The sequence below is a fragment of the Hemitrygon akajei genome, chromosome 2 (genome assembly GCF_048418815.1).
Source record: "Hemitrygon akajei chromosome 2, sHemAka1.3, whole genome shotgun sequence".
Classification (NCBI taxonomy): domain Eukaryota; kingdom Metazoa; phylum Chordata; class Chondrichthyes; order Myliobatiformes; family Dasyatidae; genus Hemitrygon; species Hemitrygon akajei.
Genome location: NC_133125.1, coordinates 133,505,558 through 133,533,219, shown reverse-complemented (window position 1 = coordinate 133,533,219; position 27,662 = coordinate 133,505,558). Strand labels below are relative to the sequence as shown.

The window sequence follows — 27,662 nt, the reverse complement described above, 5'->3', positions numbered from 1 at the left end:
TCCAGAACCAGAAGCTACAGTTTACGAATAAGGGGTAGGCCATTTAGAACGGATTTGAGGAAAAACTTTTTCACCCAGAGAGTTGTAGATCGGTGGAATTCTCTGCCTCAGAAGGCAGTGGAGGCCAATTCTCTGGATGCTTTCAAGGAAGAGTTAGATAGAGCTCTTAAAGATAGCGGAGTCAAGGGATACGGGGAGAAGGCAGGAACGGGGTACTGATTGTGGATGATCAGCCATGATCACAGTGAATGGCGGTGCTGGCTCGAAGGCCGAATGGCCTACTCCTGCACCTACTGTCTATTGTCTACATGACAATAATAAACTGATGGTAAACCAATTACCAATTTTCCCAAGAATTCATATAATAAACCTTCTCTGAACTGTCTCCGGTGGAGTATATCGCTCAATCGACAATTTCCCTCAAAAGAAGGCATGATAGTGGAAATATTTTATTAGGAGTTTGAGGAGATTTGGTATGTCACCAAAAACATTCACAAATTTCTACTTACTGTAATTCACATTTTTCCTGTTACTATGTATTGCATTGTACTGCTGCCACAAATCTAACAAATGTCACGGCATTTGCTGGTGATACTAAAACTAATTCTGATATGTACCAAAACTAACTCAGGACTGGTCTCACCAATGTTCTGTATAGATCACTACTTACTGATTACTCATACTTTTACAAATATAAAGCCAGCACAATACTTGCCTTCCTCAGTACTTTTACCGTACACAGCCTTTTGCGTTTCACTTAGATCCCTCTGCAACGGAATCCCTGCAGCTTCACTCTTCATTTCATAATATTCCACTTGTGTTTCTGTTGTACATATCAAAGTGAATCAGCTTTCAGTTCCTCATATTATATTCCATCTGACATATTCTGCCCACTCCCCAACCATTATTTATCCATTTGCAATCTCCAAGCATCCTATTGACAACTAGTTTTCCATTCATCTTGTATCATTAGCAACTTTTGCTATAATATTTATTTTCCCTACATTTATGTAATTGTGGAGGCAACACTGATCAATATAACACTGATAGGAAATACTTTACCAGCTAAAAAAAGGCTCATTTGTCCATTCTCTTAGTTAGCTATTACTACACCAATCCTTCATTTATGTGAATATTCTACATCTAATTCCATAATTTTTGACTATACTCAGTGACCATTTTATTAGGTACACCTATACAGCTGCATGTATCTAATCAGCCAATCATGTGGTAGTAAATCAATTCATAAAATCATGCAAGTATCAAATCAAGTCACTTTTTATTGTTATTTCGACCATAACTGCTGGTACAATACATAGTAAAAATGAGACAACATTTTTCAGGACCATGGTGTTACATGACACGGTACAAAAACTAGACCGAACTACATAACAAAAGCAACTCAGGAGAAAAAAAACACTCAACAACTACTCTAGACTACAGACCTACCCAGGACTGCATAAAGTGCACAAAACAGTGCAGGCATTACAATAGATTATAAACAGGACAATAGGGAAGTAAGGTGTCAGACCAGACGCTGGGTATTGAGGAGTCCGATAGCTTGGGGGAAGAAACTGTTACATAGTCTGGTCGTGAGAGCCCAAGTGCTTCGGTGCCTTTTCCCAGATGGCAGGAGGGAGAAGAGATTGTATGAGGGGTGCGTGGGGTCCTTCATAATGATGCTGTTTGCTTTGCGGATGCAGTGTGTAGTGTAAATGTCCGTGATGGTGGGAAGAGAGACCCCAATGATCTTCTCAGCTGCCCTCACTATCCGCTGCAGGGTCTTGTGATCTGAGATGGTGCAATTTCCAAACCAGGCAGTGATGCAGCTGCTCAGGATGCTCTCAATACAACCCCTTTAGAATGTGATGAGGATGGGGGGTGGGAGATGGACTTTCCTCAGCCTTCGCAGAAAGTAGAGACACTGCTGGGCTTTCTTTGCTATGGAGCTGGTGTTGAGGGACCAGGTGAGGTTCTCTGCCAGGTGAACACCAAGAAATTTGGTGCTATTAACGATCTCTACCGAAGAGCCATCAATATTCAGCGGGAAGTGGTCGCTCCGTGCCCTCCTGAAGTCAACAACCATCTCTTTTGTTTTGTTCACATTCAGAGACAGGTTGTTGGCTCTGCACCAGTCCGTTAGCCGCTGCACCTCCTCTCTGTAAGCTGACTCGTCGTTCTTGCTGATGAGACCCACCATGGTCGTGTCATTGGCGAATTTGATGATGTGGTTCGAGCTGTGTGTTGCAGCAGCACAGTCGTGGGTCAGCAGAGTGAACAGCAGTGGACTGAGCACGCAGCCCTGGGGGGGCCCCCGTGCTCAGTGTGATGGTATTGGAAATGCTGCTCCCAATCTGGACTGACTGAGGTCTCCCAGTCAGGAAATATAGGATCCAGTTGCAGAGGGAGATGTTCAGGCTTAGTAGGCTCAGGTTTCCAATCAGTTTCTGAGGGATGATTGTGTTGAATACTGAACTGAAGTCTATGAACAGCATACGAACGCATGTGTCTTTTTTTGTCCAGTTGGGTTAGGGCCAGGTGGAGGGTGGTGGCAATGGCATCATCTGTTGAGCGGTTGGGACGGTACACAAACTGCAGGGGGTCCAGTGAGGGGGGCAGCAGGGTCTTGATATGCCTCATGACAAGCCCCTCAAAGCACTTCATGATAACGGATGTGAGTGCAACAGGAGAGGGTAGTCATTTAGGCAGGACACTGAAGATTTCTTCGGCATGGTGTAAGTATGATCAAGAGGTTCTGTTGTTGCTATGACCAAACATCATAATAGGTAAGAAAAGTGACTGTGAAATGACTGTTGGTACCAGATGGGGTGGTTTGAGTTTCTCAGAAACTGTTAATACCCTGTGATTTTAATGAACACCCGTCTTCAATACAATTAGTGAATCCACTGTCCCTGCATTAGCTTATTTAAAGACAATGCAACATGAACTATTAGGCTGACGGAGATGATTAACATTTTTCATCATTGTTTGACCAAGTAGTTCTGACTGGTGATAGATTGTTTAAATTTGTTCTTCCCTTTTGCTCCTATTTAATGTGCAAGACATTATTTCTACTGGAGATAGAAGAGATTGTAGATGCTTTAACCAGGAGTAGAAAACAATCTGGTGAAAGAACTCAGCAGGTAAGGCAGCATCTGTGCGGGGAGAGAGGAGCAAATTGTCAATATTGTCAATTGCCACTGAGATCCTCCAGAAGTTTGTTTCTTGCCAAACCTTTCCACCAGTGGCAGTGTCATGAACGGAAGACAGAAGAAGTATAAAGTAAAAGCCTGGTTATTTAAAACACTGGAATTTCTTCTTTGAATGTTTAGTGGCTATCCAGAGTTCTCTGCCTATGAAGACAGTGATATATGACAGATATGAAAGAACAAAAAAAATTGATGGTTTTGGAGAAATGCCACAGAAGGGGACTTGCGGCCAGCATAGATCAGCCATGATCATATTGAATTGCACAGCAAGGTTATGGAGCCGAGTTGTCTTTTCTTGCTCCTATTTTTGATGATTTTTGTACATTACAGGGGATTTGTAGTATATACTGAACTAATCCAAATTAGTGCCTAATCATCAGTATTATTATTGTAGATGCTCTATGGTGTATCAGAATTAAGTGCTAACTAAAATTGTCAGAGGTTCTCTAAGAAACAACACCATTAAGCTGGTTTTAAATAAGATTAATTCATAATCCTAAATACTGGAGTGTGTCAGAGTGGGTTATTTCTAACTAAATACTTCTCTGTGATTAGTTCTGACTTCTGGATGCATTTGAAAGCAGAACATTTATAGAAACAGGGAAACATAGAAAGCTACAGCATAATACAGGCCCTTCGGCCCACAATGCTGTGCCGAACATACTTACTTTAATTTAGAAATTACATAGGCTTACCCATACTCCTCTATTTTTCTAAGTTCTATGTACCTATCCAGGAGTCTCTTAAAAGAACCTTTCATATCCGCCTCCATCACCGTTGCCGGCAGCCCATTCCATGCATTCACCACTCTCTGCGTAAAAAACTTACCCCTGAAATCTTCTCTGTATCTATTTCAAACCACCTTAAAACTGTCCCCTCTTGTGTTAGCCATTTTAGCCCTCAGAAAAAGCTTTTGACTATCCACATGATCAATGCCTCTCATTATCTTATACACCTGTATCAGGTCACCTCTCATCCTCTGTCACTCCAAGGAGAAAAGGCCAAGTTCACTCAACCTATTCTCATAAGGCATGCTCCCCAATCCAGGCAACATCCTTGTAAATCTCCTCTGCACCCTTTCTACGGTTTCCACATCCTTCCTGTAGTGAGGTGACCAGAACTGAGCACAGTACTCCAAGTGGGGTCTGACCAGAGTCCTATATAGCTGCAACATAACCTCTCAGCTCCTAAATTCAATCCCACGGTTGATTAAGTATGCCTTCTTAAGCACAGAGTCAGCTTGTGTAGAAGCTTTGATAGTCTTATGGACTTGGACCCCAAGATCCTTCTGATCCTCCACACTGCCAAGAGTCTTACCATTAATATTATATTCTGCCATTATATTTGACCTACCAAACTGAACCATCTCACACTTATCCAGGTTGAACTCCAGCTGCTACTTCTCAGCCCAGTTTTGCATCCTATCGATGTCCCACTGTAAATCCTGACAGCCCGCCATACTATCTGCAACACTCCCAACCTTTGTGTCATCAGCAAATTTACTAACCATCTCTCCACTTCCTCATCTAGGTCATTTATAAAAAATCACAAAGAGTAGGGGTCTCAGAACAGATCCCTGAGGCACACCACCGGTCACCGACCTCCATGCAGAAAATGACCCATCTAAGTCACTCTTTGCACTCTGTGTGAAAACCAATTCTGCATCAAAAAAGCAGAGTCTCCTTTGATCCCATGCCTCCTTACTTTCTCAATATGCCTTGCATGGGGTACCTTATCAAATGCCTTGCTGAAATTCATTTACACTACATCTACGACTCTATCATCTATTATCCTTCCTGCTAGCCTTATAATCTTCTAGATCTCTATCATTACCTAGTTTTTTGAAACTTTCATAAGCTCTTCTTTTCTACTTGATTAGATTTACAACAGCCTTTGTATACCACATTCCTGTACCCTACCATCCTTTCCCTGTCCCATTGGAAAGGGAACATTTGTCACATTTCAGCCGTACATTTCCCTGAGAACATCTGTTCCCAGTTTATGCTTCCAAGTTCCTGCTTGATAGCTTCATATTTCCCTTTACTCCAATTAAACACTTTCCTAACTTATCTGTTCCTATCCCTCTTCAATGCTATGGTAAAGGAGATAGAATTGTGATCACTATCTCCAAAAAGCACTCCCACTGAGAGAACTGACACTTGACCAGTTTCGTTTCCCAATACCAGATCAAGTACAACCTCTCCTCTTGAAGGCTTATCTACATACTATGTCAAGAAACCTTTCTGATCACACCTAACAAACTCCATCCCTTGCTCTCAGGAGATGCCAATCGATATTTGGGAAATCAAAATCTTCTGCCACGACAACCGTGTTACTGTTACACCTTTCCAGAATCTGTCTCCCTATCTGCTCCTTGATGTCCCTGTTACTATAAGGTGGTCTATAAAAACACCTAGTAGAGTTATTGACCCCTTCCTGTTCCTAACTTCCACCCACAAAGACTCCATAGACAATCCCTCCATAGACTCCTTTTCTGCAGCCGTGACACTATATCTGATCAGCAGTTCCATACCCCCACCTCTTTTGCCTCCCTCCCTGTCCTTTCTAAAACATCTAAAGCCTGGCACTCTAAGTAACCATTCCTGCCCTGAGCCATCCAAGTCTCTGTAATGGCCACAACATCACAGCTCCAAGCACTGATCCACAATCTGAACTTATCCGCTTTGTTCATAGTACTCCTTTCATTCAAATCTCAGACCATCGGTCTGATTGCATCCCTTCTCTATCACCTACCTATCCTCCCTCTGATATTGTCTATAAGCTTTCTCTTTTTCTAAGCCAACTGAACCTTCCTTCGTCTCTTCAGTTCGGTTCCCACCCCCCAGCAATTCTAGTTTAAAATCTCCCCAATAGCCTTTGCAAACCTCCCCACCAGGATATTGATCCCCCTCGGATTCAAGTGCAACCTGTCCTTTTTGTACAGGTCACTCCTGCCCCAAAAGAGGTCCCAATAGACCAGAAATCTGAATCCCTGCCCCCTGCTCCAATCCCTCAGCCACGCATTTATCCTCCACCTCATTCCATTCCTACTCTCACTGTCGCGTGGCACAGGTATAATCTCGAGATTACTACCTTTGAAGTCCTGTTTCTCAACTTCGTTCCTAATGCCCTATAATCTGTTTTCAGGATCTCCTCCTTTTCCCTACCTATGTCGTCAGTACCAATATGTACTACAACCTATGGCTGTTATTTTATTCCTTTTTCAGTTGTATGCATCATCTGCAAAGACAGTGTTTACTGTGTATCCCAAATTGCCCTTCAGCTTAAAGTACAAAGTCCAAAATATCTTTTTTATTATCAAAGTATATATATGTCACCATATACAACCCTGCAATTCGTTTTCCAGCAGGCATATTCAGCAAATCTGCTTTCCGAAGATGGTGAGAATCAAAGGATTTGATATGTGGCAGATATTTGAAAGATCAAAAAACTGAGGGTTATGGAAAACTGCCACAGAAGAGGAGATGTGGCCAGCATGGAGCAACCAGGATCATATCAAATTGCAGGGCAAGTTGATCTGTTTTCCATGACACTTTACAGTGGTACTGTAGTGCAGCTGTTTGACCTACTACTCCACAGTTCCAGCAACCCATTCATACTTCCATCTCCAGTGGTGGCTGTGTGGAGTAAGCACGATCTCCCCATGACAGTGCAGGATTCCTAGGGTACTCCCATGTCCGCTCACACCCCAAATATGTGCAGGTTTGTTGATTACTTGGTTATTGTGAATTGCCCCAAGAATGTAGGTGAGAGCTCGAATCTGAGGGGAGCTGATAAGGAGGTGGGGAGAATGCTTCTGGTTTAAGATGGCTCTGGTGAAGCAAATTGATGACTTGCTGACAGCAAACACAACCATTAGTTACTTTATTACTCACCATTTGAAGAAGGTCACTGCAATCAATAGCAGTAACTTACCCTTTGGAGTTGAGCTTTTGAACTGCCTGCATGACCTGGCATTTTTCTGATGTGAACTGAAGTTTCAAAGATGCAGGACAGTGTGTATGGGCTGAATTAAGGTGGTGGGGCCCAGGGGTGAGAGCATAACGAAACAGAAGGACCCAGGTCTCAGGGCAAGAAACGACCTGAGGTTTGGCTGATTTATGCGCTGGGCCAGATTGAAAAGGTCAAGGTGTCAGGGGTCAAAGGCAAGGGATGGGCTGGTACTCAGCTCACTGCTCAGTGAGGTTTACTCTTCTCTGCACTAAATTGAGGCTGTGGCCTGCAACTAATGGGCTCCTGGATTGGCAGTGATTGCCTAAGTGGCTGTGGACTCACTTTCATGAACTTCAGTTCTGAATGTCATTTGCTTATTTTTATTGTTTGCATAACTTCTTTTTTTCTGCACACTGGGTGTTTGACAGTCTTCTGTTTTTAAAAAAATTGGATCTGTTGGGCTTATTTGCTTTTTGGCTGTCTGTAAGGAGATGAATCTCAAGGTTGCATATAGTATACAGACATTGATAATAAGTGTATTTTGAACCTTGAACTTATAGTAAAATAGGATGACCCAAGTGTAGAGACACAGACACGGAATGAACAGTTCACTGAGTCTTAGTAAGAACTTTACAGAATAAAGGAAGATTTTAAGCGTTAGGCCAACAGGGCCACTAACCAAATACTTTCAAACTAATGCAGCTTGAAAGCAGTAACCTCAAACTTAATTAATACCACTCATTTAACAGCGTTTATCTAAATCACCAAAATTCCTTCCCAGAACATGGAGCATTGTTGTCATTGTGCTTCGATCAAGACTGAACAGAAAGAAGGGAGCTACCATAAATACAATCGCAAAGAAACACTAATTGAATGGAACGTGGGCATTCTCTGTTCGGCTTCTTTCAGCAGCTCATCTGCGAGAGTGCACAGACACTGAGGCAGTATCTGAGGATGTGACCGGGCTCCCGCTCCCTAAGTGCAGCTCTTGAGGCACTGGAGGACTGTGCTGACTGGATGTGAGCTTTATCGAGGATGACCTGAGCCAGAAGCGAAAAACGTACTTCTGGGCCATACCACTTCAAATCAACGAGTTACTGGACACTGTTCCACAAGAGGGAAGTGTGGGGGAAGTCATTAACTTGAGCTGGGAAACATGGAATACTGGGTGAATCTTCATGGAGGATGGTAGCTTCGGTCTCTAGGAGGCTCTGTTGATGACCTTCTCTCAGGGCCAGCTTGCAGCTCTCTACACTCAGTGAATGATCTCTAGACACCAGCCAGACCTCTTCCCATGGGTTGAGAGCCTCATCCTGCCAGCAGAGCTGATCAGCCTGTCGAGCAGATCATTTCGCAGTGTGCAGCAGAGAAGCCCTGACCCGATGTCACTTGCACCTCTACCATTGGACCAACTTCAGCAGCAAAAATTTCCACGTCACTCTCCTGGTCAGGGAATACTGGCGGCTGGAATCCCTTTTGCCATTCAAGTGGGAGGGGACTTGCCAGTGGAGGACAACTGGAGGTTATTGTGGGCAATCTCTTCCCAAACCAATCAGGAGCATCAGGTTGTAAGGCTCTTCTGGTTAAGATGGCACCAACGTCCAACACTCCCTCAGTCAGCATGTTTCAGACAGTCCATGAAAATATCTATTTTACTTTGTTTATGTCTGTATTTCATCTTAAATGTGTTTCTAGAACTGTTAGAGCCTGTGATTTTCAGTCTGGAGATTGATTGAGTGATGCAGAAAGAAGATTCCAGAAAGTGAGCATGTACTTGGACGGCCTGGATGCGAAGAAACTTAGGGACAGGGTACAAGCCAATGTTTGACTCCATTTCACTGATTGAAGCTTCTATTAATCACTGATTAAAGTGTCAAGGAAGACTGAGACGTCGAGACAAACACAGAAGGCAAGTGAGAGTTCAGAGCCAACTGTGTTCCTTTTGATCACTGCCAGAGGAATGAATCTGTGAGCAGCCTATCACTGAGTGAATCACTGTGGCAGGTGTGTAGGACTCTCGTGTGCTGCCCCCTCTTTCCATGATGAAGAACGATGTTCCTGTGGTTCTGTGTTATGGATTGGGCAATCACAGGTATGGACTGTGGACTTACTCAGATTTATAGTTTGTATATTCTGTGTTTTCCCCTGTTCTTTCTTGGTTTTTTTTTTGTGTGGGGTAGGAGGTTTGGGTGTTGGTGTTCTTATTGTGTTCTGTTAGATTTTTCTGTATGGATGGGGGTTTGGGGTTGATGTTCTTGTTCCATTTTGTGTGAAGGGAAGGGGTTTGGGGATAGATGATCAGGATGGCAATGTTTATTGTGCCGGGGGAAGTGGGTCTGATTCTCTTTGAACTAATTTCATGCTTTTTCTTTGATTCATGGCTATCTGGGGAAGTAAATTCTCAGTGTTTCATATGGATGCATAATTTCCTAATAATTGAACCTTTGAATTGTCTTCAGCTACCGATTCATTTTCTCAGTCTGGCTGTTAGACAAGGGGTGGAAACCTGATGAGAGTCTGGCTGTGGCTCCCAAAAGACAACAGAAAGCCTTCCAAAAATGGGATGTGAACTTGCCCTGAACACATCCTGACGGGAGCTTGGGGAGGGCAATGAAATGGGCTGCTTCAGAGAACTAATCCACAACTTGCAGAATGGCAGTGTTCCCATCTGATGGAGGCAGAGCAGAGGCAAAAGCACAGAGAGATGGGACCAGGCAGTGGGCAGAGAAGACCAGCAGGGGGATGACGTGACATCCTGTTCTCAGACAAGTGGCACAGGGTGAGTCAAAGTCGTGGACATCTTGGGGATGAAACGGCCTTCAAAATTATCTCTATAAATTCCAGGGTCCATTGAATTCCTGGGTGGCCAACCCATATAGGAAGAATAACCACATTCTAACATTAGGGTGCACAGTGGCAATGAAAAACAGCCTATTGGCAGATCTCCCTCCTGGATCTGTATCCAACTATTGGGTTGCTTTCATTTCTGTTTCCATTTCCCAAATCACCTGAGCAGCCATGCATGTGCAGAGAAGGATGGGCTCTGGATTGGTGTTGTCCTCAGAGATGTTAAACTGGTGGAAGAGAGCATTAGCCTTGGTATTTTTGCAGACAGGATGGTAGGTGAGGGTGAAATTAAACTGCTTGAAGAAGAGAGCCCAAAGTGCTTGATGGGAGTTGCGTCTCTTGGTGTCACAAATGTAGGGGAGATTTTTGTGGTTCATCCATATCAAAAATGGGTGCTCTGTACCCACAAGCCAGTGCCACTATGCCTCTGGGACTTCCTTTACAGCCAAAAGTTTCAGTTCTCAAAGTCATATTTACACACTGCAGGAGTCAGGCAATGGGTAAGAAAAGCACAGGCTGGAGGCAATTATCTACAGAATAACACTGGTAGAGTACAGCACCAATGCCAACATCTGATGTGTGAACCTTGATGATAAATGGATAGGATGGACCTTGATATTGCAGCACTGGGGCTATGGCAAAGCTTGGCTTTAGCTCTGAGAATGCTTGGTCTGCTTCACTTGTCCATAGGAATCCTGCAGAGATCTCCTTGGTGAGTGCATTTATGGGAGCTGCGAAGGAACTGAAGTTTCTTATGAAGCAGCAATAAAAGTTTGCAAACCCCATGAAGCACCTCATCTGTTTGACTGTAGACGGTTTCTGCCGTGCGGTGACTGCCTAAACTTTACGCGGGTCCATTTCAACGTTGGAAGTGGTGAGGATGCAGCCAAAGAATGGCACCTGCTCTTTGTGAAACTCACAATTCTCTGGCTTGGTATAAAGGTGGTTCTTGAGTAGGCTCTGGAGAACCTTCCAAACATACTGAATGTGTTCCTGACAAGACCATGATAAGAATGTCATCCAAATACATTAAAGGAAGCCAGACCAAACGTCATCATGAAGTACTCATCGTGGCCAGTGGAGGTGATGATACTGTCTTGCTCTTGTCCCCTTCTTGGATGAGAACTAGGTGGTAAGGATTGCACAGTTATATATTAGAGACTATGGTTGCTCCCTGGAGATGTTCAAATACCGAGGAAAGCAGGGGAAGAGGGTAGTAGTTCTTCACCGTGATGCTGTTGATAATCAATGCAGGTATAGAGCTTGCCATTCTTCTTGCTCACAAAAAAGGAAGTCCGCCCCCTGTTGGTGAGGTAAATGGTTCCAAATGGCCAGATTTATCAGGTCAGCTAGGCTGTCCAGTTAATCCTGCACTGCAATCTCATTCTGGACCACTATGCTCAGTCTCAATGGAAAGCAGTGATGAGAGATCTGTCGTTCCACCCCGTCTCAGTCATTAGAGTGCAGAACTTTACTGTATAGCCCCTCACTGACTCTCTCCCATGGCACAGGTGCAGGATTCAGTGCGCAGCCTCCTGATCCTGTACTGGAAAGACAAACACTCTATTGAACTTGACTACAAGTTGCTGGAAAGACTAGGCTGCAGCAGAACCTTGTTCTCATGCTGAGTCGGGGAGTGACTAAAGATTCACCATTGTAATCCAGTTTACACGCATCAGCACTGAACTGACCTGGCTGGGCTCACATTGGGTAATAAATTTCCCTGCAGTTATTGGGGTCACCGGAATATCTGCCTGGTGGAGGAATGTTCAGTTCAGTTCCAGAAGCAGCCAAGGGAATTTGGGAATTGGTGGCTGAGGTTGATGGGATGCAGGAAATGTTATTGCTGGAAGTGTGGCTGTCCTGGGAAAGAGCTGCTGAATAGTGTCCGTGAGAGCAATAATGACTGCCACATGATACTGGATGTCTGGTGGGAGTTGCTGAGCCATCGTTGTGAGTACTGACACCTATTCTTCCAGCTTGAACTTGGCTTGCCACTAACAGAGAAGTTGTCACACTGCCGCAGGCTTTATCACCAAACCAGCCTCCACTGACTTTAACCTCTACTTCAGCTGACCAACAAAAATCAGGGCTGATTTCAGCTGTTCTCTCTCCAGGGGGAGTTTTAATGGTCAAGTCTTGCTGACAGGAGTTCAGTGATGCCCCAAGTGCAGAGGGAGAGATGAAGACATGGAATGAACTGTTCACTGAGTTTTAAAAAGAACTGTATAGAACTAAGATAGATGATAGATTCTTGGCCAAAAGGTCCACTAAGCAAAATCTTTCAAACTAGCTAAAACCTAATGCTATCACTGTGGTTCAAAAGCAGTAACCTAGTACTCAATTAATACTATTCTATTAACAATGTCTGACTAAATCTGTAATCTTCTTTCCGGAAAGTGGACTACGGTAAGCAGGGAGTGTTGTCGTCGTTGTGCTTCGATCAAGACATGACAAGACTAAAACAAAAGGAAGAAAGTTAAACACAGTTTCAAAGTAACTTCAATTGGCTGGGAAGTGTGCATTTTCACAGGCGTGATTGCCATCTTCTTTCAGCAGCTTGCCTGTGAGAGCGCTCCGACTCTGCAGCAGTGTTCACACTTATGACAAATGGGTGTTTGAAGAATGCATCTCTTCCAGGGATGCCTACCTTGAAAGAAGTTTAAATCTTCTCTTCCTCGTTTCCACAGAAGCTGCCTGGCCTTTGAGTTCTCCCAGCGGTTTGTGTGTGTTGCTTGAAAAACAGTGCAGATTCCGTATGCTGAAAGGGCTGTTACCATGCTGTAAGACAGGCATTCAAAAATCAACTACTGGATATGAACTTAGAATCTTTAAAGTTCCTTCATACATACTATATGTCACTGAAAGTCAATATATAGATGTAGCAAGACTTCCTGAAGTCCGGAGGAAATGCTGAGAACTCCCAGGGACACCTGCCCGCACTGTACTGCCATCCTTGAGGGATCACCCCTGCAAGGGTCACCACTGCTGATGACAAGTACTTTTCAAAATTCAGATTGATAAATGGATTGAAATTTCACAGCGGTCCAAAGGGATTTCAACTTGTTTGCTAGATCAAGCCTCTTTTGAGTGCTAATCTTATAAATTAACTTCTGAATTACCGGTATGTCAATCTGAAAAGCAGCCAGTACAGATCTTCCCCAGCTTCAGAATGCCAGATTTATAAGCAGTCTGTACTGTATGTAAGTGTAAGTGTTTGTGAAACCATTGGGATAGATATTCCAGCTACTCTGGGTCAGCAGGCAGCTTTTGCCGTGTGGAAACTCAGTTTGTGGACACACTTCTGACTTGCGAGTTGTCCAGGTTGCCAAGAAACTCATCACGAGATTAATGCCTGCCGATGGCATGGAATTTGTAAACAATAAGGAAAGAGGCAAGTCTTCAGAAACATTGACGAGCACTGAAATGGAAAGGCATGTGCTCAAATTTAACACAAAGTGTGATAAGAATAGATAATAAAAACTGCAAATCGGGGGGAGGGAAATGAACAGTCAGTATTTCAGTTTGATCCCCTTCACTTACACTGCCTTTGCCATGTTTTGTGTCTTCAAAGTATAAAACATAATTTTTGGCAGATAGAATAAATTAATACAAACAAAATGACATAAGCATGTTGCAAAATGATGCAAGAACCTGGATGTACTTTTGCATTTTTTAAATACCAAAACAATGTCTAACAGACTGTTTTCCATATAAAAATAGCTACAAGTGTAGTATATTTGGACTGAGCATAAACATTTCAGTAGAGAGCACATAGGAGAGGTTGTGTTCTTTGGGCTGAGATATCTGGATGGATTGAGGAGACAGCAATAGAGAAGATCACCAATACAATTAAGCAGGTCAGTTGTTGAGCTGTGTGCCTGTGACTGATTGTTTACTCGAAGGATTAATGCTTGGTCCACATTGATGTACAACCTATATGAGCAATTATACTACTTACCACATTGAGAAAGCAGCACAGTCAGTTGCATTGATGGGACTGATCAGAAATCATATTCTGATAAGAATATCAGATTTCTTCCCCTGAAATATTTGAATAATTCAGTCTCAATGATACTGCAACCCAGTAATTACCATTCTTGATATTGGTTTTTAATAACAGATTTAATTGGAATTCACTTACTTCAACAGCCCAGGTGAGATGCGAATCTGCTGGGGTCGCCTATTGTGTCTGGTGCCTCTGATGTGACCTCCTCTACATTGGTGAGACCCGTTTTAAAGTGGGGGACCAATTCATCGAGCACCTCTGCCCCATCTGCCAAAAGCGGTCGTTCCCGATGGTCAAACATTTTAATTCTGATTCCCAATCCCATTCTGACATGTCGGCACAGGAGGAGGCCACCCTCAGTTTGAAGGGACAACACGTTGTATTCCGTCTGGGTAGCCTTCAACTTGATGGCATGAATATTGATTTTGCTTCCCTGTAAAAAAAAATTGCCTCCCCCTCCCCTCATCTTTTATTTCCCACTCTGGCCTTTTACTTCATCTCACCTGCCTATCACTTCCACCCTGGGTCAGCTGCTCCTTCCCTTTCTCCTCTCGTCCACTCTCCTCTCCTATCAGATTCCTTCTTCTCCAGTCCTTCACCTTTCCTGCCTGCCTGTCTCCACCTATCACCTTCCAGCTAACCTTCTTATCCCCTCCTCCACCTTTTTATTCTGGTGTCTTCCCTCTTCCTCTTCACTACTGCAGAAGGGTCTGGGCCTGAAACACTGACTGCTTATTCATTTCCATAGATGCTCCTGACCTGCTGAGTTCCTCAGCACTTTGTGTGTGTTGTCCGGAACTCATATTTCCACTTAGTGATACAAATTACTGCCTGCCATCTTGTAACTCCAACACCATGCTGCTATACAGGTCTGCTGATAGTATGATCGTAGGAAGAATGTTATGGTACCGCAAAGTTGCTAAAACACAATCCAAGTTAAGAATATGTCATATAAATACGTAAGTAAATAAAATCATGAGGGGTAGGTCACTTCATTCCTCAAACCTGTTCCACCATTCAATATAATCAACAATAATCTGCCCCATGCATTAACTCCATTTCTCTGCCAGTTCCCAAATGCCTTCAATTCTCTGACCTTTTAAAAATGCATCTACTCCTTTCTTAAATGGCCCCAATTATCCTACCTCCAAAACTCTGAGATAGAGAATTTCAGAGACTCGCCACCCTTGGCAGGACGAATATGCTGAGCAAAAACTTGGAATATTTTCCTAGATATTAAGTCAATTGACTTCCAAATTCTGTGTATTTTCCAATGCAATTTCAGTGAATAAGCAAGTGTAACCTGAAATCTGGGCTTCATACGATTTGAGCAAGTTTTAGTCCAAGGTTCTCTGGAAAGAGAAGTCCAGGTGTGTTACAAACAACTACCACACAAACACAGCCTGCCACAATTGTGCAGTCAAGGTGACCTGGCAAAACGGGCATTCAAGGCAAATACTCTGATGGTTGGAATCACAGAAGGAGATGGTTGTGGTTGTCAGGTGTCAACCTCACTCATTGGAGAACATCCTTAGGGCTGTGCCCTAGACCGAGCCATCTTCAGCTGCTTCACAAATGACCATCCATCCATCATGGGTTAGAAAGGGGGAAGATTGATGATGGTTGCACAATTTTCAATTTCATTTGTAACTCCTTGAAAAAAGAAGCAGTCCATCCCTGCATGCAGCAAGAACTTAGACAACAATTAAGGATAGTTTGATGATTGGCAAGTAGTATTTGGATCATGAAAATAACAAGCATTGACTGTTTCCAACAAAAGAGAATCTAACCACCTGCCTTTTAACCACTGCAGAGTCCACCGCTGTCAACATCCTGGAGTTTATCACCGACCAAACACTCAGCTGGCCCTTCCAGATAAATATTGGGGTTCAGGGCTAGGTCATAAGCTGGGTGTCCTGCAGTGAATGACTTAAAACAACACACACTTTCTATATTACCAACTCATGTCAAAAGTGTGATGTCACACATCCCACTTGTCTGGATACGTGCAGGCCAATTACTGTAAAGAAACGTAATGTCATCCAGGACAAAACATTTCAGTTGATACCCATCCACCATTAATAAATATTCACTCCCTCCACCTTCAGTACACAATAGTTGCCAAAGTGGTTCCTCATTTAGTCTACCCTATCAGCATTTCCTGTACCTATGACTCTACCATCAAGAAGAACAGGGCTAGATGTGCAGGGGAGCACCAAAACCTGTTGGTTCTCTTAAAAGTTGCCAACTGTCCTGACTTGGAAATATATCATTGTTGCTGGGCTTAAATCCTGGAACTCCCTGCCAGGTAGCACCTTCTGCAGAGGGACCACAACGATTCAAGTAGGAGACTTATCACAGCATCTCATGGGTAATGCATGTTGGCCTTATCAATGATGCCCAGACTCTGGAAAAACAAACACGTTTAAAAAAACACTTTGATAGATGACATTTGATGCTTATGTTGGGAACAATTTGTGTGAATGAATTACTGAATCACCAACATAAACATAACTGCTGTTGTAACTGAGAATTTTGGGACTAACTTCCTTAGCCTGACTATAAGAAGTATGTTGAAAATTAAACCACAAACCACGACATATTTGCAAGAACTGATAGGCACGTGGTTACACTTTCCTATCGTGCCATGCACTAAAATTCAGAGAAGGCAGAGAATTAAGTAGGATTCTGTCATTGTTTGAAGGTGATAACAGTGTGGTTTGGGGTACCTTGTGAAATTGTTTTACAGTTAGGAAGAGCTTTGTCAAAATTGTCATTTATCAAATCATATTCTCCCCTCTTTGCCATTACTACATATATGAAGTAGTTAGATCCTGTTTTACTATCAACATTTACAAATATTTCCTGAACCAGTTTACTTCCCCTTGAAACGCAACCGTTTATACTGAAGTTGCTATCTGCTCTTTCAACAGTCATTCTGTACAAAGTCACTTACTGGACTTGAAACTGTACTTAATAATTCTCTCTGTACTGACCCAAGAATGATAACCATATATATTGTAACAACAACACACACAAAATGTTGGAGGAACTCAGAAGGCCAGGCAATATCTATGGAAAAGAGTACAGTCAATATTTTGGGTTGAGACCCTTCATGATAACTGATTAAGGGTTCTGGCCCAAAACGTTGACAGTATTCTTTTGCATCAGTGCTGTCTGGCTTGCTGAGTTCCTCCAGCATTTTGTGTGTGTTGTTTGGATTTCCAGCATATGCAGATTTTCTCTTGTTTGATATTGTAACAACAGTTTCACTTTAAGGAACTTATTGTCTTTATCCGCTGAGGGTTACCCCAAGTTAAATCTCTGTGAAAATTGCTTAATGCTGAAATATTTGGTGATATTAGTGAATGAGAGTTAATAAGATTATATAGAATTACTGTACATTTACTGTGAGATCAGAAGTTTCATAAAAAATAAAACACATTTGTTACTGAAAGTCCATAAAAACAATAAAACATCCAGAAGGTTCTCCTGCAAAATAGATTGCTTTATATAGTAAGATTATGGAGTACTGTAATGAAGCAGAGTAATAGACAGAATTGGCAATGAATAATTGGTAATTGGTTGACTAGATAGATAGGTTGATACTTTATTGATCCCAAAGTAAATTACAATACCACAGTGGCATTATAAGTGCACAGATATACAAATATACATAAAAAAAGTAAGAAAGAATTGAAAATAAGTACCTCAAACAGTCTAACAGTAGGGGGGGGGGGGGGGGGTCATCACTTCCCTGGCCATAGGTTGACTTATTATAGAGCCTAATGACTGAAGGAAAGAATGTTTAGCACTCTTTGGAGCAGAGTAGTTGGCTTGGTCTGTTACAAGTTAGATATGGCCCTTGTGGCTAAAGGGATCAGGGGATATGGAGAGAAAGCAGGTACAGGGTTCTGAGTTGGATGATCAGCCATGATCATACTGAATGGCGGTGCAGGCTCGAAGGGCTGAATGGCCTACTTCTGCACCTGTTTTCTATGTTTCTATGTTTCTATGATTCAGCTTGCACCATCTGACAAAGACCTCAACCAGGGCCCTGTACTCATTCTCCCATCCTCCATTTATACACGCAACTATTGCTGATTCATCAGAGAATTTCTGCAGATGACAGGATTCAGTGTTGCATCTAAGTCACATTATTACTGTCACATGTACTGAAACACAGTGTAAAGCTTGCTTTGTGCACTGTTCACACAGATCAGATCATTACAGAGTGTGTCGAGGTACAGAAAGGTAAAACAGTAAAAGTGAAGTGTAACAGCTACCAAGAAAGGGCAGTGCAGATAAGCAATAAAGAGCAAGATTGTAACGAGTTAGATTGTGAGGTCAAGAGTCTAACTTATTGTCCTAGGGAACTATGTAATAGTCTTATAACAGCAGGTTAGAAGCTGTCCTTGAGCCTGTTGGTACAAACTTTCAAGCATGATCTTCCACCTGATAGAAGAGGGGAGAGGAGAGATGTCTGGGGTGAGTGGGACCTTTGATTATGCTGACCACTTTATTGATGCAGCATAAAGTATAGACGGAGCCCATGGGGGGAAACGGGGTTCCGAAATACGCTGAGCTGCAACCACTTGCAGAGCAGTTGCCATACAATCTGCGATTCATCCATATAGAATGTTTTTTATGGTGCATCAATAAAAAATGGCATATGCTGACAGGGACACGCCAAAAAGCGTTAATCTCCTGAGGAGTCTGAGGCATTAGCGAACTTCCTTAGCCAGGATGTCTACATGGTTGGACCAAGACAGACTTTGGTGATGTCCTCTATGAGGAGCTTGAAGCTCTCAACCCTTCTCAACCTCAACACCTCATTGATGTAAGCAGGAGCATGTGCACCACCCTTTTCCTGAAGTCAATGACCATCTCTTTTGTTTTGCTGATATCGAGGGAAAGATTATAAAACTTGTAGGGTCTTACCACTCTCCTTGTCATGCTGGACCATAAAGTTTGGAAAATTTAGGAATCAATTCACATTTTCAAAAACTTTTTAGAAACTAATGCCATAATCTTGGGCAACTACTTTCACCTGATTTTTATTCTAAAAAAATAATGCTTGCTGTATTTAGATCTGTGTTACTTTATTTGATCTAAATCCACTTTTATTTAAGGAATTGAGGAAATATACATCTTAGTTTTGAAAGGCAATTTCATGGTAAAGTTTATGATTCTTGAGAGTAACTACTAAAATATTTTTGAAGAATTAGTCATTTCAATGTGTATTAATTAACTGCAGGTACTGAGTTACTCATGAACTTACTGCTGTCCATGATGTCCACGATGAACAAAGTAACAGAGCTCAGTGTTTCAGGATATGGAAGTTATGGCTAGGTCAGCATTTATTTCCCATCTCTAACTGTCCTTGGAAAGGTCTTGGTGAAAGACCTTCTTGTATATTGCAGCATTTCTCTGAATATAGGCTCATAGTTCTGTTGAGGTTGAGTACCAAGATTAAGACCCAAAAATGATGAAGGTATGGCGATAGATTTTCTCTTGAAGGGAAATCTGCCTGTGCTAGCTTTCCTTGCCCTACTTGATTATAGAGATTACGAGCTTTGTGAAATGCTTTCAGGGTAACATCAGACAAGTAACTCCAGTGCATTTTATAAAGAATACATATTGTAGCCACTCTTTGTCTACGGCTTAGAATGTTAAATGGGATACCAATCAGGTGGATTGTGATATTCTGGATGCCACCACGGTTGGTGGAACTATACTTAGAACAGATAAGAGCTTGACTTAAAGTCTGTGCAGCATCTCCTTGCTACTGGTCTACAGTCTCAGCTTAGATTTTTATGCTCAAGTTTACGATATACTAAGTCACAGCTGATAAATACGAAGATCGTAATTATACTGGAAGTCATCCCAATCAGCTTGAATAGCTTTTTAAAAAATCAATAGAACTGAGCATCACATACACATGGGTTATCATTTCTTCCACGGCGCTTAGAACCTACCTACAAAATCCTAAGTGAATTCAGGATTCCAGAGGAGAAATTAGAAGATTATATTTGTATTGCATCTCAAAACTAGTTGTTTAAAGGCAATGTCTCAAACAATTAGACTATTTGAGGTTAAGATTTGCAGTTAAATGCTTCATCTATCTACATGGAAATAAAACAACAGACCAAATCTGTGTTGACCAACACCCAGTCAGCATTAAACCCATCTAGATCCTGAAAAAAAACAGATGATTTACCTTATTTGGAGAGAACAGTGGCAAAGGACTACAGTTACCTGTTAAATATTTCCTGATTAATATCGCAATGTGTGTATTGAGGCCATGACTAATTGTGCAAACAATATAATTACAGTGGCAGAAGTATATTTGTACCATGGAAGCATTGATGTAATCTTTTGAAATTGTTACCATCTTGTGTTCTGCTATCTTCTATTTCAGGAATGTAGATGATGCAATGTTAGCCACGCACTCTATAACAGATGTATTATATGTAAGTAAGCCAGTTCAAAACAATTTTAAAAACATATTTTTCTGTTGATCTCACAAACTTTTGATTATCATGTTTCCGCTGGAACATTTGAAATGCACTAGTGCATTTTAAAGATTATATGAAGTGGAAACCTCATCTTAAACACAGGATGAATGTGGTCACTAAACATACCCTTTCTAATACTCCCTGAATAACGTACTCTGCATTGTAACACAGGCATGAAAAAGTTGGAAATCTTGTACTTAATTGGCAAAGATTAAAAATGCATGGTAGCTTTTGTTCAAAGCCAAATCTAACTGACATCATTTGCTTTACCGATATTGATCAGACTGTTAGGCATTCCAGAACTTTGCATTCATGTAACATTTAATGCCTGAATTTTAAATTTGAGTTGCACATTTGCATTCATCAAAAAAGTAACACAAGGAATTTGATACACAAAGAGAACTTGGCAGGAAGATAACTTTAGAGGCTCCTGCATGTGCCCTGGTTACATACACTGGCATATGATATTTAAGTCTGCAATTACTCCGATTTCATAGTGACACACAGTGACATACACACTTGTAGAGAGATTCCCACCACATTATTCAGGGCATTGGGGTGTGTAGTTTATTTCTGCCAGAGGGAACAGAATAAGCAGGAAGTGTTAACAACTTCAGAGGCTTCATCCTCCTTCCAATTTTCCTTGCAGAGATTGAACAATGATAATTGAACAATGGCAGGAATAATCCAAATAGAACATACAGGGTAAATGGTAGGGCATTGAGGAATGCAGTGGAACAGAGAGATCTAGGAATAACAGTGCATAGTTCCCTGAAGGTGGAGTCTCATGTAGATAGGGTGGTGAAGAAGGCTTTTGGAACGCTGGCCTTTATAAATCAGAGCATTGAGTACAGAAGTTGGGATGTAATGTTAAAATTGTACAAGGCATTGGTAAGGCCAAATTTGGAATATTGTGTACAGTTCTGGTCACCGAATTATAGGAAAGATATCAATAAATTAGAGAGAGTGCAGAGACGATTTACTAGGATGTTACCAGGGTTTCAGCACTTAAGTTACAGAGAAAGGTTGAACAAGTTAGGTCTCTATTCATTGGAGCGTAGAAGGTTGAGGGGGGATTTGATCGAGGTATTTAAAATGTTGAGAGGGATAGATAGAGTTGACGTGAATAGGCTGTTTCCATTGAGAGTAGGGGAGATTCAAACGAGAGGACATGATTTGAGAGTTAGGGGGCAAAAGTTTAAGGGAAACACGAGGGGGTATTTCTTTACTCAGAGAGTGATAGCTGTGTGGAATGAGCTTCCTGTAGAAGTAGTAGAGGCCAGATCAGTTGTGTCATTTAAGGTAAAATTGGATAGGTATATGGATAGGAAAGGAGTGGAGGGTTATGGGCTGAGTGCGGGTAGGTGGGACTAGGTGAGATTAAGAGTTCGGCACGGACTAGGAGGGCCGGAATGGCCTGTTTCCGTGCTGTGATTGTTATATGTTATATGGTTATATGATTTAGCTGTGAGAAAAATTTAATCCACCACTCATTTAAAAGGATCACTTTGTTTATAAATCAAAGGACAGATTTCAACCCATCCCTTCTACCTGTAACTTAAAAATATGTAACTTCCAAAACAATAAAAGAAAAATATGCTGAAATCATGTTGGAGCTCTGTAATCTGAATAGGCTTGGCATGGTAGTGTAGTGTACAAGATCAATTCCCATGACTGCCTGTAAGGGGTTTGTACGTTCTTCTCCTGACCGCATGGGTTTCCTCCGATTACACCCGGTTCCTCCCACAGTCCAATGATGTACTGGTTGGTAATCTAATTAGTCATTGTAAATTGTCCTGTGATTAGGCTCAGATGAAATCGGGGAATTGCTGGGCAGCACAACTTGAAGGGCCGGAAGGGCCTACTGTGCTCTATCTCAATAAATAAATGAATAGAGTTGGAAGAAGAAAATGTGTGCAGAAACCAGGTAAGAAATCTAAGTTTTCAAACACCATATTGGGATGATGCACAGTTCCTCTATGTGCTTATTTCTAAATGGGATTACAATTTTGCTACACCTTCTGCACCGAGGATATCTCTATAATGTTCCTTTATTCTGACATTGTCTACATGTACATGGTCTCATATGCAAAATTATAGACTTATATAATCATATAGGGTAGAAATAAATCATTCAGCCCCACACCATGTAGTGCTGCAATATTCTTTCTATGAACACCAGTGATTCGGATTCAGTATTAGAAACTGAATTTGCATATACCCACATTGTTGCTCAGTAAAATGGAGGTATTGTGGCACCAGTTTTCACACTACACCACAGCTACTGCAATACATCACAGTACTGCATATAGTCCTCTGCAGCTTATGAACTCCCGACTTACTGTACATATATATATATATAACCTGCACATATGATTGGGAGATCAGTGGAGTGGATTACCAGCTATTTTGGGCTGCTTGGATTTTCTGCTATGTGGGAACTCAGCTCAAGGCTGCATTTCCAATTTGCAGACTGTTTCATAGGAGCAGAACCCTGCTCTATCCAGGGAAGGACTTGCAGTGTTCTTAAATAGGATACAATTCTCATAACAGTGAAAATAATACAACAGTACAGTAAATTTTCAATAGACCATTCAAAAGTCCAACTGGATCAGCATCTGGCTCACCAGCTGATTGTTCTTCTTTCTACTTGCCCCAGCTCCACTTCCCACAATCCCTATCTACTCACTCACATCGGGTTCCTGTGCACCCCATTCTTCACCACTGCTTCTGTTCTCATGCTCCCTTCAAGCTTCAGGTTCTATTGGTTGCTATCCCATAAAACGTTATCTGGATCTGTATCCTGCAAATTTGCTGGGATCACTGAATGATACTGTAATAGCCTTTTGTGTGTGTATATATATAAAGTGACCTTAAACTGTACGCACACAAATGCTGGAGGAACTCTGCAGTTCAGGTAGCACCTATGGAAAAAAAAGGTAAACAGCTGACATTCTGGGCCAAGACCCTTCTTCAGGACTGACGTGGAAGGTGGAGGGGTGGCACTTTGTGGGCAGTTGCCTGAATTAAAGGTGAGGGGAGGGAAAAGAGGCTAGCTGGAAGGTGATAGGTGAAGCCAGATGTGTGGGAAAGGTCAAGGGCTGGAGAAGAAAGGATCTGTTAGAAGAGGAGAGTGGACAATAGGAGGAAGGGAATGAGGAGGGGGCCAAGGGAGAGGTAACAGGCAGGAGAGAAGAAGCAAAAGGTCAGAGTGGGGAACAGAGGACAGGTAGTTGATTTAGTGTTTTTACATCCAGTGAAGAAGTTAGTTCTGTGTGCCATCCATACTGATTGTTTCGAAAGGTAAGTACATTGAGGTAGCCCAAGGAAAAAGCAATAACAGAATGCAGAATTTTGCGTTATAGTTACAGAGCAAGGGCAGAACAGGTAGGCAATAAAGTGGAAGAACCACGATGAAGTAGACTGTGAGACAAAGAGTTTGCCTCTAACATGCAAAATGTCAGTAGACTTATAACAGCATGATAGAAGTTGTCATTGAGCCTGGTGTTGGGTGTTTAAGAGCTTTTGTATCTTTGCTGCACTCTCTGAAGTCAATGACTAGCTCATTTGAGTGTCTAATTGTGAGGGAAAGGTTATTGCCTATTGCCTTGACACCATGCCACAAGAATAGTCTGGAGAACATTCCAAGTCCAAACCAAGAGGCAGAAGGTGCTGGATTAACAGAATTTTATTATACTATTTTATGGTATTTTCTTTGGCCTTTAGAGTTCGTCCTCGCAGTTTGGTGAGATGCTTTTAACAATATTGGTAGCTAATTTTTCATTGACAATATTTCAGAATATGTTTTCAGAGACATATTATTTAACCAGCTTCCTGACAACTGATGGGAAAAGAACACTTTCAGTAAAGGCATATTCATCTCTCCTCACTCCCTGACACAAGAACAAATTGCCTTGTTTATGTTGTCAAACAAACACCTCATTACCTCAGACTATGATTGGGTGTGAGTGCCCTGGCTGCCACAAACTGATCCAAATTCTACTAGTTAAACAGGGCATAGATGTAACCCGAAACCTGTCACAGAATCATTTATTTTTTGTCAGCTCATCCCCACACATTTAAGATAGTACGCTGGGTCAGTGAGTAGATAAACGGCCTCATAGCAACAGCAAACCAGGTGCAGTTCTTGTCTCTGATGCAGCATGTGTGGAGATAGCATGCTTTCCCTGAGGCCACATTGATTTCTTCCCATATCCCAAAGGCAAGAAGGTCTATTTAAGCTGATTAACCCCTAATGGACAGGAAAGAGTCCGTTCAAATGAAGGAAGAACAAAATGGATGACGTATGATTAGTGTAAATGGATGCTAAATAGTCAGCATGGGCTCAGCAGACCTACTCCTGTGCTGTATGACCCTATGGTCTCCCTTCTCTACATTTCTGTAAAAGGCAAAGAAAAACAGATTAATTTCTGTAATCCTTCAGATCATATATTTTTAGGAAATAAGAAATATTAGTGAATAGTGAAGCCAATAGAAAGACTCCCACACACAAAAACAAATTAGAAACAGAAGTAAACCATGGTGGTTATATATCTGAGCTCACAATTGGAAAGAAGGTAAATGATGGATTTCAGAGAAAAAGATGTTAACCTACTTGTTCCAATATGTTGCTCCATCTAATGCATATTTTTCACATTTTCACCTTTTGTTCAGTTGCTTAGCATATACTTATATGTATTCCTTACAGGCCGGAATTAACTTATACAGTACAGGTGTGCAAGCATGTTCAAAAATATACCTAGTAATTCTTTTGCAATGACCATGACATAACTGGAAGATTAATAGGAACCGTCCAGTTGAATTTGAAAACCAAGCTAATACAAAATAAAGAAGGTATCAAGCTCTTGTAATCACATCCATTTCCAGCATTTTTTATTTACTTTCCTTAATATTTTAGAAGTCGTGTTAAAACTTGAATTTGTGATCAGTGTCATGTTAACTGTCAGAGTTAATTTTTGTATTGAAAGTGTGGCTTTGATTACTAATAACAAACATCTGCATCCCCTGTTGGAGTTACGTGCAAGCACTCCTCTGGCATTTGATCTTGTGGCTGTATTTTTCCATAAGTTGTCTTCTCTTTTTCTTGCAATAGGCAAGAGTACATCTGTAGCTCTCTTGCTTTTAGACCAAAGATCTTTGAACAAATAGGTTCTGTCGGTGGACAAAATGGCTCCTTGATAAATCAAAAGAGATTCCAAATTATTTACAATACTGGGTCACATCTGGACTGGTTTCAAGTGAATTACTTTCCCTTGGTGAATTATAAACAGTTTCCGAATATCTGCAATATTGCTCTTTGAGTCCCTTTGGAAATCAAAGGAAAATAATTTTCAAATACATCCACTCACATTACAAACAGTAGCAAGAACAATAGTCTTTTAAAGATTGCAGATTACAGTAGAATGCTTTTAACCTTTGCCTGTCAACCAAAAAATATTAAAATATTTGAAGCACAGTGGATAAAGATATAATAGAATATGTCTTGTTTTACATCTCTCAGTTAAAGGGATTAATATTTACAGTTAATACTCAATGCACAGCTTCAAAAACTGAGTACATGTCCTCACCAGGTTACGAATGGCCAATTTATAGATGATCCATATAAAAAAATAAATGTTAGGGATATCTGAAGGAATGATAGGGATGTATTTCTTCTGATGAAGGGTTTCGGCCCGAAACGTTGTTATTACCTCCTCCCATAGATGCTGTCTGGCCTGCTGAGTTCTGCCAGCATTTCGTGTTTTTTATAGGGATGTATTTGCTGGTTGTTATGGAGATACAGGTATCTTCTTCCAACTGGAAAGGGAGCACTTCCATGGGCCTTCTCACCCTATCTCTCTACACAACAATTAAGGGTTGGATATATCCCAACAGATCTAGATGCATTAAACAGACTCACTTGATCACTCACTGAGTCAGTGAGGCCACCTGGTGGTCACTGTCCCTGCATCCGCTTGCGATCACTGTCCTGAACTGTCACGCACCGCTCTCAAGAATGAAACCCTGTTGTGACGTGGGGATTGCCTGCATTTTGGAGAGTACATCCAGCTTAAAGCCCTGGGATGAAATCAGTGTAAACTATGTAAAATTCTTAAGTGCTGCTTAAAACTGAAGTGTGTAAAAAGTTCTCCTCGCAGAGAGCGCTGAATCTCTAGAATTTGCGACTGAGGTGTCAGATTATGTGAAGTGTTTAAAGTGGGGCCGGATAAAGTGAACGCGATGAGGAAATGGCATAAAGGAGTTGGGGCCGAGGGCAGATCAGCAATGTTCACTCTGAATGGTGGGGCAGCCTTCAGCAGCTGAGTGGCTGAGCCCTCCCTGTTTTCAGAATCATAATCAAATTGATTATCACTGACCTGTATGACGTAAAATTTGCTGTTTTGCGGCAGTGATACAGCGTGCAGATATAAAATTAGAAAACTTAATAGGGCAAGAGTAAAAAGGTATTGAGGCAGCGTTCACGAGCTCATGGACCATTCGGTAATCTGTTGGTGGAGGATAAGGAGGTGTATCTGAATCAGTGAATGTGGACCATCAGGCTCCCGTACCTCCTCTCTGGTAGCTGTAATGAGAAGATGGGTGTCCCAGATGGTGAGAGTCCTTAATGATGAGTGCTACCTTCTTGAGGCATTACTCTTTGAAGATGGCCTCAGTGGTGGTACTGATGCAGCTAGCTGAATCTTTGACCCTCTGCAGCCTGTCTTCTTGTGGTCCTGTGACTAGGACTGTTGAGTTGGCCACATATTTCCCTTTCCCTTTTACGCCAGAATCTCCCCTTCCTTTTTTCCTTGGGGGGGGGGGGGCGGGGAGGTGGTATCAAGATGTTCCTTCCTGATAGGAGAAGTGTGCAACATCTGGCAGGTTGCAATGAGCTTTCACACATGGCACTGCCCTGCACAGCTTCTCGAAGTGTGATCCAGCCAGAGAAACTTCACCTCAGCATGCCAGTGGTATGCCGCTTCGTGCTTTATGTGATGATGTGGCATTTTTGTACCCCTGCTGTCCTTGAAACTACTGATACTACGGTGGGACCAAGGTGTATTGCCCATGGATACGCTTTGTTTCCCTGAAGCCACTTGGCTTATCTTGATGTTCTAAATTCAG

General features: G+C 41.9%; 1 long non-coding RNA gene across 1 annotated transcript; it reads right to left on the bottom strand.

Moving 5' to 3' along the window:
• Positions 1-742: 742 nt before the first annotated feature.
• Positions 743-14,237, bottom strand: LOC140737684 (uncharacterized). The gene is made up of 4 exons (XR_012101226.1): positions 14,155-14,237; positions 13,972-14,054; positions 12,661-12,791; positions 743-823 (listed from the first exon to the last, which is right to left on the bottom strand). It is a non-coding gene; the product is annotated as an uncharacterized lncRNA (long non-coding RNA).
• Positions 14,238-27,662: the final 13,425 nt, after the last annotated feature.